This window comes from Engraulis encrasicolus, chromosome 4, assembly GCF_034702125.1.
Source record: "Engraulis encrasicolus isolate BLACKSEA-1 chromosome 4, IST_EnEncr_1.0, whole genome shotgun sequence".
Taxonomy (NCBI): domain Eukaryota; kingdom Metazoa; phylum Chordata; class Actinopteri; order Clupeiformes; family Engraulidae; genus Engraulis; species Engraulis encrasicolus.
Window position 1 is genome coordinate 53,157,155 of NC_085860.1, and position 9,632 is coordinate 53,166,786.

A 9,632-nucleotide genomic window follows, 5' to 3' on the forward strand; every position below is an offset into this window, starting at 1 on the left:
TTCATTTAGATTGAGTGTAAACAAAACTGTACAAAAAAGTGGTAAAGGTCTTCAGTCAGTGCAAGAAAACAGTGTAAATAAGTAAAAAGAGCATTTAGAAAGTTTTCTTACAGCGAGTAAAAAAGTAATTGAAAGTCACCCTGTTTCTCTGCTAGTTGAATACTAATTAGATGGACCTGTAACACCTCTAATGGCTCCCCCCCCCGTCACGTCCCATGCGATAATTCTCAGTATATATTTGAAAACTAGAAGTTGCAAGGTTTGTAGCGTCAAGGCCAAAACTCTGAGTTATAGATGATTTTGGAGAAGTGTGAAATGGTGACCCCGAAGACCCTTGGGTGTTGGATTCAAAGAAAAAGTCAGTGGGGCTTAGCTCTCAATCCTCCAAAGCGACTGGTCCGTCTAGCCACTAAAAAGTTTTTGTCTAGTCTGGCGACTGGAGCAATATTCTGAAGCAGTCTTTTGCAACGTGGCTTCTTGAACTGCTCTGTGTATGCTATACTAGCATCATCCCTCATCTCCAAGGCACGCTCAATTAGGGTCCTTTTGAAGGTCTGTGTCGTCTTCTGGTAGATGGGCTTTGACACTCAATCCCCTGACTGCCTGGAATATGGGAAGGACCAACAGAGTTCACCTGGGGAAATAAAGATGAAACTTTGTTTATTTACCAGTAGACTGTCAGTGGCAGAACAATTACACACAGGGCCCCGATAGGTTGCAGGGCACCCACCAGCATTACATGTGGGCCCTTGGGCAAATGCTGCATACTGTTATTGACCATTACGATTCCATTTCAAAGACAACACACAAGCTTCCAGTAAGACATGGCAGCAATAAAGCAAAGCGGTCAATCAAATGAAGGTGAATGCTTCCCATACTACTTCACTTTGTGAGACCACCCCCCTCCCCTATTTTAGATATAACCATTTCAGTTGTTCACCTAGAGTGATTGAATACCTTCACACACAGTGTACACAGGTATAAACAAATGTATGGACATATTACCTGCTTTAGTTGTGGCCTGTTGCCTCCCTCTCTCTTGCTCCTCATCAGACAAGGGGGGGTGGAGACAGGTGTGCTCACTGCTCCCTTCTTCCCATCGATGCACCCCAGTGATGTGGTACAGCAGGGAAGTCCATCGACGGATACAAAGCTGAAACATTGAAAGGAAATGCTCAGTGAAATTTTCAATATGTGTTCCAAAAACGAGGACAGGGTTTGATTTCAGTGTGTGAGCAGCTATTTATGACAGGTTTTCATGCATTCACTATTAGAGATGGACCTGGTGCACAATAAAACAGTGTGTATTTTGTCAGAATAATAGTGAAGGGCGAAATATTGTCATGTAATGGCAGTTTTCAAAATAAAAGGTGTTTGATTGTTGTTCTTACCAATGGTTGCGACCATGTGGGAGCCAAGGCATAGTACTTCCCAGATAACGAACGCCTTTTTGGTGTTGTTGTAGTCTGGGGGGGGGCTTGTCATAAGCACATTCAATGCAGAGTCAAATGGCCCTCTAGATCCTGATGGTTCCTCCAGTGCACCGTGTTGGCTTTTCTCAGGAGTTGACTGAGGAAGTGAAGATAATTCGGTCACTGCAAGGCTGAAACCACTGCTGGCACTTTCCTAAAAGAGAAAATAAATACAAAAAGGAATACATAAATAAGACATCACACTGCATCAATGTCATCAGCTTGGGACTATGATGAATCCCCTTTCTTGTTCATCTGACATTGAGACATAGGCTATACATACAAGTCAGTGACTGTAGTATTCAGAGAAATCAACACAGCTGAACCATGTCCATTCCTCATTTAAACCTCATTTAAACCTTTTATTTTGGACCTTTTTACAAACTTCTGCAACAGTAAAGATAGTGTTTATGATGTCTTTATATCTTTTTGTATGCATATCTTGCATGCCTGTCTATCTGGCTTTCATGACGTTGGAAATCTGCATCTACAATACCCCATACATACCTCATTCACCTATGGGTTGCATCGTACAATCAACATGACGCAATGAAAGTAAAATACGGTGTGGTTCGAAACAAACCAGCATTCCATTGTTGATGTACTGGTAATTCGTGAACGGCTCCAAAAGTCAAGGCTTTGATGATGACTGTTCACTGATCGCTCTGGGAGACCGTTCACAAATGCACCCAGCAGTAGAGCTAGTCTAGAGCTCTATTTTGCAATCGATAGTCTGGCTAGTGGGAGCGAGCCGACCGGGGAGCGTCCTGCGTTGGGAGCGACAATCAGGGAATCTTTTGCATCACAGGTAGCCTGCTTGGGTCATGTCAACTGTTTTACCTCTACGTTTCAATTTTGTTCCCCAATGTTCCAAATGCACCCACTGCTGCTTCCGACAAAACGGACAACTTGGAAATGGTGCACACAACTTATAATTTGGCTTGTTTGAATGTTTGCTAGCAGTAGACTTTGCACTGATTCAAGTACAGGGTAATCCACAGACCTGTATGGTAATCACATACAATTAGCTCGTGGACATGTGAAAGCTAGCTTACCGTAGTTTCCTCTGTGCGTTGTTCGGTGGCCGTAGGCACAGCGCCGGTCTTGAGAATTCGATACTGAGATTTTTGGCCAGGTTTCATTTCCTCTAGTGGACAAAAATCATCGGCAGAGAAATGGGCACTACAAACTCGATGATCAGCGCGTCACAATCGCTGCGGTCTGATGTTAGGATCCATTCTCATTGCGATAAGCCACAGTCTCAATACTTCTCGGTTTTGCAGAGGAAGCCGATGAAAAGACAAGGATGTCCATCTAGTCATCTTGTTTTCGCATCCTGGGAATGTACACATTCGAACCATTTTTTGCAAAACCCAAATATTACTCCCAAAAAGCTAATGTTTACAAGCGTTTTGCAGTCCTAGCTGATTGAGCGAGCGAAGGAAGCTCAACCGCCTGCTGTCAGAATAAATGGTGTCGCCAGCCGATGACGTCACGGTGCCGCCTTCATTGCCGTTTTCAGAAATAAATGAGTACAAGTAGGCAGGGGTGTGACAGACGCGGGAAGTGTTTGATTCGACTATGGCACATCTGCACAACGTTTAAAAAGTGGGGGAAAGTCATTTATGGGCTTGGAAATGTTGCCCCTACGGCTACCGTTGAGTGGATACCGTCTGACACAAAATCTTCCAAACTGCATCAAATGGGAAAAAAGTGGTATGGGTGTGTAGAGTGATGTGTTTTATTCCAGAAATAAGGCCCCACATGCAAAAAAACGTTTTTTCCCTTTAAAGGCTGCAGATTCCCGGCAGTGGGAAGACCAGACATCCCAAGTCTGCATGAAGTTCAAGACGTCTCCCTGATAGTGGCTTCCCGATGACCACGAGTCAGATAAAATATTGCTGATGTTAGACTATGCAAGTTAGCGTTTTTTTTTTTTCAATTGGTAATGCGAGCAGAGAACGATAATGACTCGTGCGGCATGCGTGGAATGTAATAGGCTTAAATAGATTGTGCGAGCACACTTCGTATGCCATGCAAAAGTCCCAGGAAAAATAGTTAGGCAGGGGTATGCAGACTGGACGATAGAAAGGACATGCACATACAAATAGTTAAACACTAATGCTGTTTTGTTTGTCGGGGGTGTCGAGGCTCGATATGCATGACCCTGAAAAGAGTTTTTGGAACTAGGAAGACGCTGCAGACGCATGGAAATGCTGTCGACTTCCTTGGGTCTTTTAGCGTTGCTCTCGACGAGAACAAGTTTCAAATCTCAACCGTTTTAAACTCCTCAGCGATCGCCTATCCATTGATTATTTTCAAAACTAGGCTACAGTAGCCGTGCCTCTGTTTAGACAGGCCAACTTTCCCCCTGCTGGCGCGCGCTCCCGCGGTGACTGATTTAAATCACAAATCCGACCTTCATGATTTGCTTGCGAACTGCCACTCATATGGTTAAACAACAAATATAGCAAACATTACAAAAAAAGAACAGACATCGAACGCCGGGCTAAGACAGTGAAAAGGAGAATAGTGGAAGCTCGAGGAGGTTTAGAATGACAGTATCAGAGGAGGATTGGCGCGACTGTCATTACTGCAAACACATGTCTTCGTCATGGACAAGAGGGTTGTTGAACATGTTTCAAAATTAACACTTCCCTCAACGTCGGCTATTTTTTCTCTTTCTCTGGGAATGTTTAGGACCTAAACTCAACTTAAATGGACCCACTGAAGTAGGCCTACTAGGCTACAGAACTACTGACTGAGCCGCGCCATGCACTGGCTGCTGGCTGAGACAAGCGAGGCAACACAGCGTGAGCGCGCAGTCACCTATGAAGTTCAAGACAAGGCTTTACAATTACAAATTAATTATAAATAATTATATATCTTTAATGTCCATTCGTCCATGGCTTGTAAATTTCGCCTCGTCTTAGTCTCCTTGACGAAAATATTTTTCTATTTTCGTCATATTTTGATTTGCTTGAGGCAATTTTAGTGCGTCATCGTCTTGTCATCGTCAAGGGAAAAAGGGGCGTTGACGAAATATTTTCGCCATCGTCGTGGTTGACGAAATTAACACTGCTCCAGGTAGATCTAGCCCCTTTTGCCAGACCTCCTGAGGTGTTTCTTGATCACACAGAGAAAATGGGTTGGGTGTGGCAAGTTAAAACCTTTCGCAAAATATACAGCATATGATCATGACCCTTATTAAACATTCTCAATGTCAATTTAAAAAAAAAATGTATGCCAATATATTTTCATTCTTCACCATTGCTAGTCTAGACATCTAGACGCCCCTAGTCACCGCAAATTGCATTGCGGACCTTTTTTAAGATTCTTCACCATTGCTAGCCTAGAAAGCCCCTAGTGACTGCAAATTGAATTGCGGACAGTGCGAATTTTGACATTCCTGTTTCTAACTCCACAAAAAGAAGGCAGAAAGACTTAAAATAAAAAAAGGGTGTAGCATAGTCAAATGTTCTATCAAACAGCTTCCTTAGCGGAGGTCTGCACTCTCAGAGTGCTTCTAGTTTAGTCTTTGTATTCCCCTACACCTGTGTTTCTCAACCTTTTTGTCTTGCATACCCCCTGTAAGCCATTTTGCCATAGTGCTATGAGTAGCCCTCACGCAGGGTCTATATATATCACTTCCTCAGTTCCCATGTCACTATGCTCCATACATTTGCTATTATTGATTTTCTCCACCTAACCCCTTGAAGTGTGCTCCCATACCCCTGGTCACCAATCAGTGCTGTGTACACCAGCGGTTTTCATCAGTTAAGGGGGCCACAGAGGTACTGCAGGGGGGTAGCAGAGAGAAGGGACGGTTTGCATAAAACCTTGAATATATATAAGGCCCTGCCGTGGCCAACCGGTGGGGCACACGCCTGCCATACGGCTGACCAGGGTTCGATTCCAGGCTCAGGTCCTTTGCCGATCCCTCTCCGTCTCTCCCAATTCGCTTCCTGTCCACCTCTCACTGTCCTATCAAATAAAGTCGAAAAAGACCACACAAATCTTTAAAACCTGGAATATATGCTACAATAACTGTTCTGTAAATGGTTTTCGACATGTCCCAGCAGATAAATCTGTTCCCCGTACAAAAAAAAATAAGTTGGGAGATACTGCTCTACAAATCTTTATCTGGTCTGCATTATCTTTTGCAAGCAGCTTTGGATACAAGCATCTACAGGATTTTTCCACCGCAGAAAGATGAAGAAGTTAGAGTCCTAGGTCTTTTGCTTCTGCTAAAAGGCAGCATCTCTTTCTCCAGTGGGCATGACCCCAAGCAGTTCACCCACAGGATGTGGATCAGCTTACAGTTTAATATTCTGGAGAGAGAGAGTGTCCAAATCTTAACTCAGCTCAGAGAGACAGGACTGGTACAGCGCATAACCCCAAACAGTGCAACAAGGGCTTAAGTTCTCATGAAGGATGTATATTTAATGCATATTCAACTCTCCTCTCTCCTGCTAATGCTAATGATAATGATAATGCTGATGCTGATATAAATGTTAAGGCAGAGAGAGTAGAGAGAGAGAGAGGTTCCATTGGCCCATTGTTTCCGGGTTCTATTATTGCAAGGGGGAGGGGCAGGGGTGATAGTAGTCCGGCGCCGCGCCGGAAATCCGGCGTAGCGTGGCTGTAGGAAATATATATTTTTTCGATATTAATAAAATAATTAATAAACTATCTTGTGTGCTTTCATGTACGGTGAAAATAAATGAGCGCGCAACAGCCTGTTGTAAGACACGCGAAAGGAACCCAAATGAGCAGCAGCCCATAACATTGTATCTATCCTGACACCTAGCTGTAAAATGTAACATTTTTTTATGTCTCGAGTCACTGGCCACAAGCACCACTGGCAGCAGAAGCAGCGCCTATCGACCGGTAGTTCTGGTGAAGGGAACTACAAAGTGTCCGGTGGTGCACAGATAAGAGATAGTTAGCCTATAGAGTAGACTCTACTGATTACCCTTCTTAGACATTTTACCATGGATGGAGGCAAATCCGAAAATGTCATCTAGTTCTACTGAAGAAACGGAAGAAAATACTGTAGGCCAAGTTTAGACCATTTGGATTCCGATAAAAATTGGCAACAATGTTAGCACACATCCACATGGCTGGCTTGCTTTGTGATTTGGGTGTGTTGAACCGTGTGGATGTAGCCTAAGTGGAATACTTGTGAAGTTATGTGATCAAGACAACGTTTGAAGGTAAGGCGATTTGGTTATTAATTTACTCGCTGTGGCATTGTGTGGCGTGGGCCCGATTTTGGCTTGTGCTGGCTAGTATTGCTAGCCTCATGCTTGGAATCACTGAGAGAATATGTTTGAAATATATTCGGCTTTTTTCCTTCATTCATGTGCGCTAAATGACTGCGCAATGTTGACAAACTTTGATGGCGGTAGAACTAGATTCTTTCAAAAAAAAAAGTAGTATGCTCAAGACGGTAGGCTATGCCCGTCATGGTACTTTTTTTCTTGATGTGGTGCGTTAAATGTCTGCATTGGAATAGCGGCTACCATTCGCAGCACGTCCAAATGACTGTGGAATGCTTGAAATTGGACCGCTATGTTTCACATTTGAGACATGGCTTAACCTGCAACTGTGTGACTGCTTTGGAATGGATTGAATCGACCAGTCTGTGCATAACGGATGCATCAAGGTTTACAATTTACCACTTTAGAATGATTTGGGCATCCCTGCTTCACCCTTTGAAGTGTGAGCTGGGTGTTGGTCTGTTGATTGAGACAGAAAATACCGGAACTCGACAAACCATGTTTCAAAAACTGATTTCAGGGAGATGTTCATAATAGTTTTGTTAAACCAACCAACCAGCGCGCTCTCTATAACCAGTCGCGCTGTGTGGAAAAAAACTCGAACAGCCTCCTCGCACAGGTTCACACAGCCTTTCCATTGCGCGCGCTCCATCTCGCCCGTCTGCGTAATCGAATCGAATTATTCCACACACGATGCACAGGTTATCTTGCCTGCACGGTGTCACTGGTATTACAAAAAAGGGGATACTTTAGCCCGACTCATGCAGGGAGCCATCATCAATAACACAACTCCCTTCATGAACTTCAGTTAGCCTACTTCATGTCTGGATTCCATTTCTTGTGTCCACCGTGCACATGCAGTGAATGTTCATCTTATTGTCATGCCCCGGGGCTATTTTCATGTAGCGTAGTTGAATTCGGTCCTGTCTTTGTTCATGTTGTTTTCTGTTGTTATCTTTGCAACTCATACAATGCGTGTGTGCGCGCACGCGAGTGATTTTCATGTAGGCTATTTTAATTGACGACAAGCCAATGCGAAAGTCGCACAGTAGTCACTGCCTTGTCCATAATAGCTGTCATCTGTGGAGTCGGGAATTAGCAATAGGAACGTGGGCCTACATGTAGCCAATTATGCACGTGTGCCCTAAATATTTTAATGTAGGCCTAATTAAAGGGCGTTTCCCTACAACGGAAAGGCAGGGGTTGATGGGTAGACCATGGGGCGATGAGTATCTAAACATGTCAGCAAGTAGACAAGTTAGGCCTATATGAACAATGTCCCAATGAACATGAAACGAATCAGCACACAGCAAAGGTATATTATGTCATTTAAAAGTATTGCTTAATTAATTGGTTATCACCTCTTTTATTTTAGACAGAGTAGTTACTGTGCTTTGGCGTAGTATTGCCCCCTACTGAACTGTCTTGGTATGGCTGCTACATATGCAGCTTTGGGTTAATTAAATGTGGTAAAATATGCACCATGTTGTCAGAAATGCATTCTGGTGTTTCAATGTTGCATTGTGGTTCAATACCCACCTCAATAACTATGCTGCAACATCACAAGCCTAGAATGCACTTCTAACTGCATACATTGGTATTCGTTTTTACAGCTAGAATCGAACATGGCCAGTTTCTATCAGTCAATCTTAAGTGCTATAGCCTACTAAGATGGGAATGATCTGTCTTTTCGTGAATAACACGAGGCACAAGACAAAAATGAAAAACTCAAAAACGAGACTATTACATTTTTGAATAATGGGTCAAAATTAGGCCTAGCTACATTATGTCACATATGCAGTAGGGCCTATGTTGTCGTCGTCGTGTCCCCACCCTCCGAAAAAAGTTCAGGCTCAGGATTTTTTTTCACTATCACCCCTGGGGAGGGGGCAATCCCCCTTTAGGCAGACCTAAGGACTGTTCTATTCAATGCTAGGAGTATTATGACACACCCCTTTAGGCAGACCGGAACCTGGTCATGTTAGGTGCCCATAGCAACCTATTACATTGGCATATCTCTATATACTTATATAATCTCTGGTTAAGGTCTATGAGACAAGGTCTGTGTAGCTGCCATTCTGTGAGATGAGACCTTTCTTCCTGCCTGCTCGTGGTCATAGAGTACAGTATTTCCCACATCATATTTGTTAGTCAAGGTGGTGGGGCGTTAAAAGTAGGCCTATATTTTTTTTTTAAAATGAAATCTTTATCTTTTCAGGAGATCTAGTCAAGGTGGTAGGTGTTTCTTGTCAAGGTGGCCGCCTTAGCACTAAAGTGCTGGGGGAAACCCCGTAGTAGTATGCTAAGCATGCACCCCTCTCAATGATGTCTAGTGACCTGTCAGTGTGGTGAGACCTATCTGCCTGGCGTGGTCATGGAGTAGTATGCTAAGCATGCACCCCTCTCAATGATGTCTAGTTACCTTCCAGTGTGGTGAGACCTATCTGTATCTGCCTGGCGTGGAGTTGGGGACATGTACAGTAGTACCCTCTTTAACTAGGAGTCCCGGGACAGTGTACTGGTGTCCCAGGACAACAAATAGGTGTCCCGCAACAGCAACGCTAAAAATACCCTAACCTAACTGCAAATAAGCGGGATAACGGCCTAAAGCCGGGCATGCACTGTGCGATATTTTCGCTCGTGGGTATTAAGCTCCTGCTCACACTGCACGATGGAATTTCACTATTTAAAAGTTCACATCTCACGACTCACGCCCTCACACTATACGAGCCGACAGTCGGATGCGAGCCAAATGCTTCCACTGCGCGACGCGACAGGCATGTTTCCCCGGTATGCAGAGGAGGGAACATGCGCACCTGAGGTGGAGATGAGGTCGCGCTCAACAGCAAATCGCACGGCCCTATTCATTTGTGCATGT

The 9,632-nt window shown here is 44.0% G+C and overlaps 1 long non-coding RNA gene across 1 annotated transcript; it reads right to left on the minus strand.

Moving 5' to 3' along the window:
* Window positions 1–425: 425 nt before the first annotated feature.
* Window positions 426–1,471, minus strand: LOC134446984 (uncharacterized). Its single transcript, XR_010034547.1, has 3 exons — window positions 1,392–1,471; window positions 1,006–1,153; window positions 426–634 (listed from the first exon to the last, which is right to left on the minus strand). It is a non-coding gene; the product is annotated as an uncharacterized LOC134446984 (long non-coding RNA).
* Between the last annotated feature and the right edge of the window lie 8,161 nt (window positions 1,472–9,632).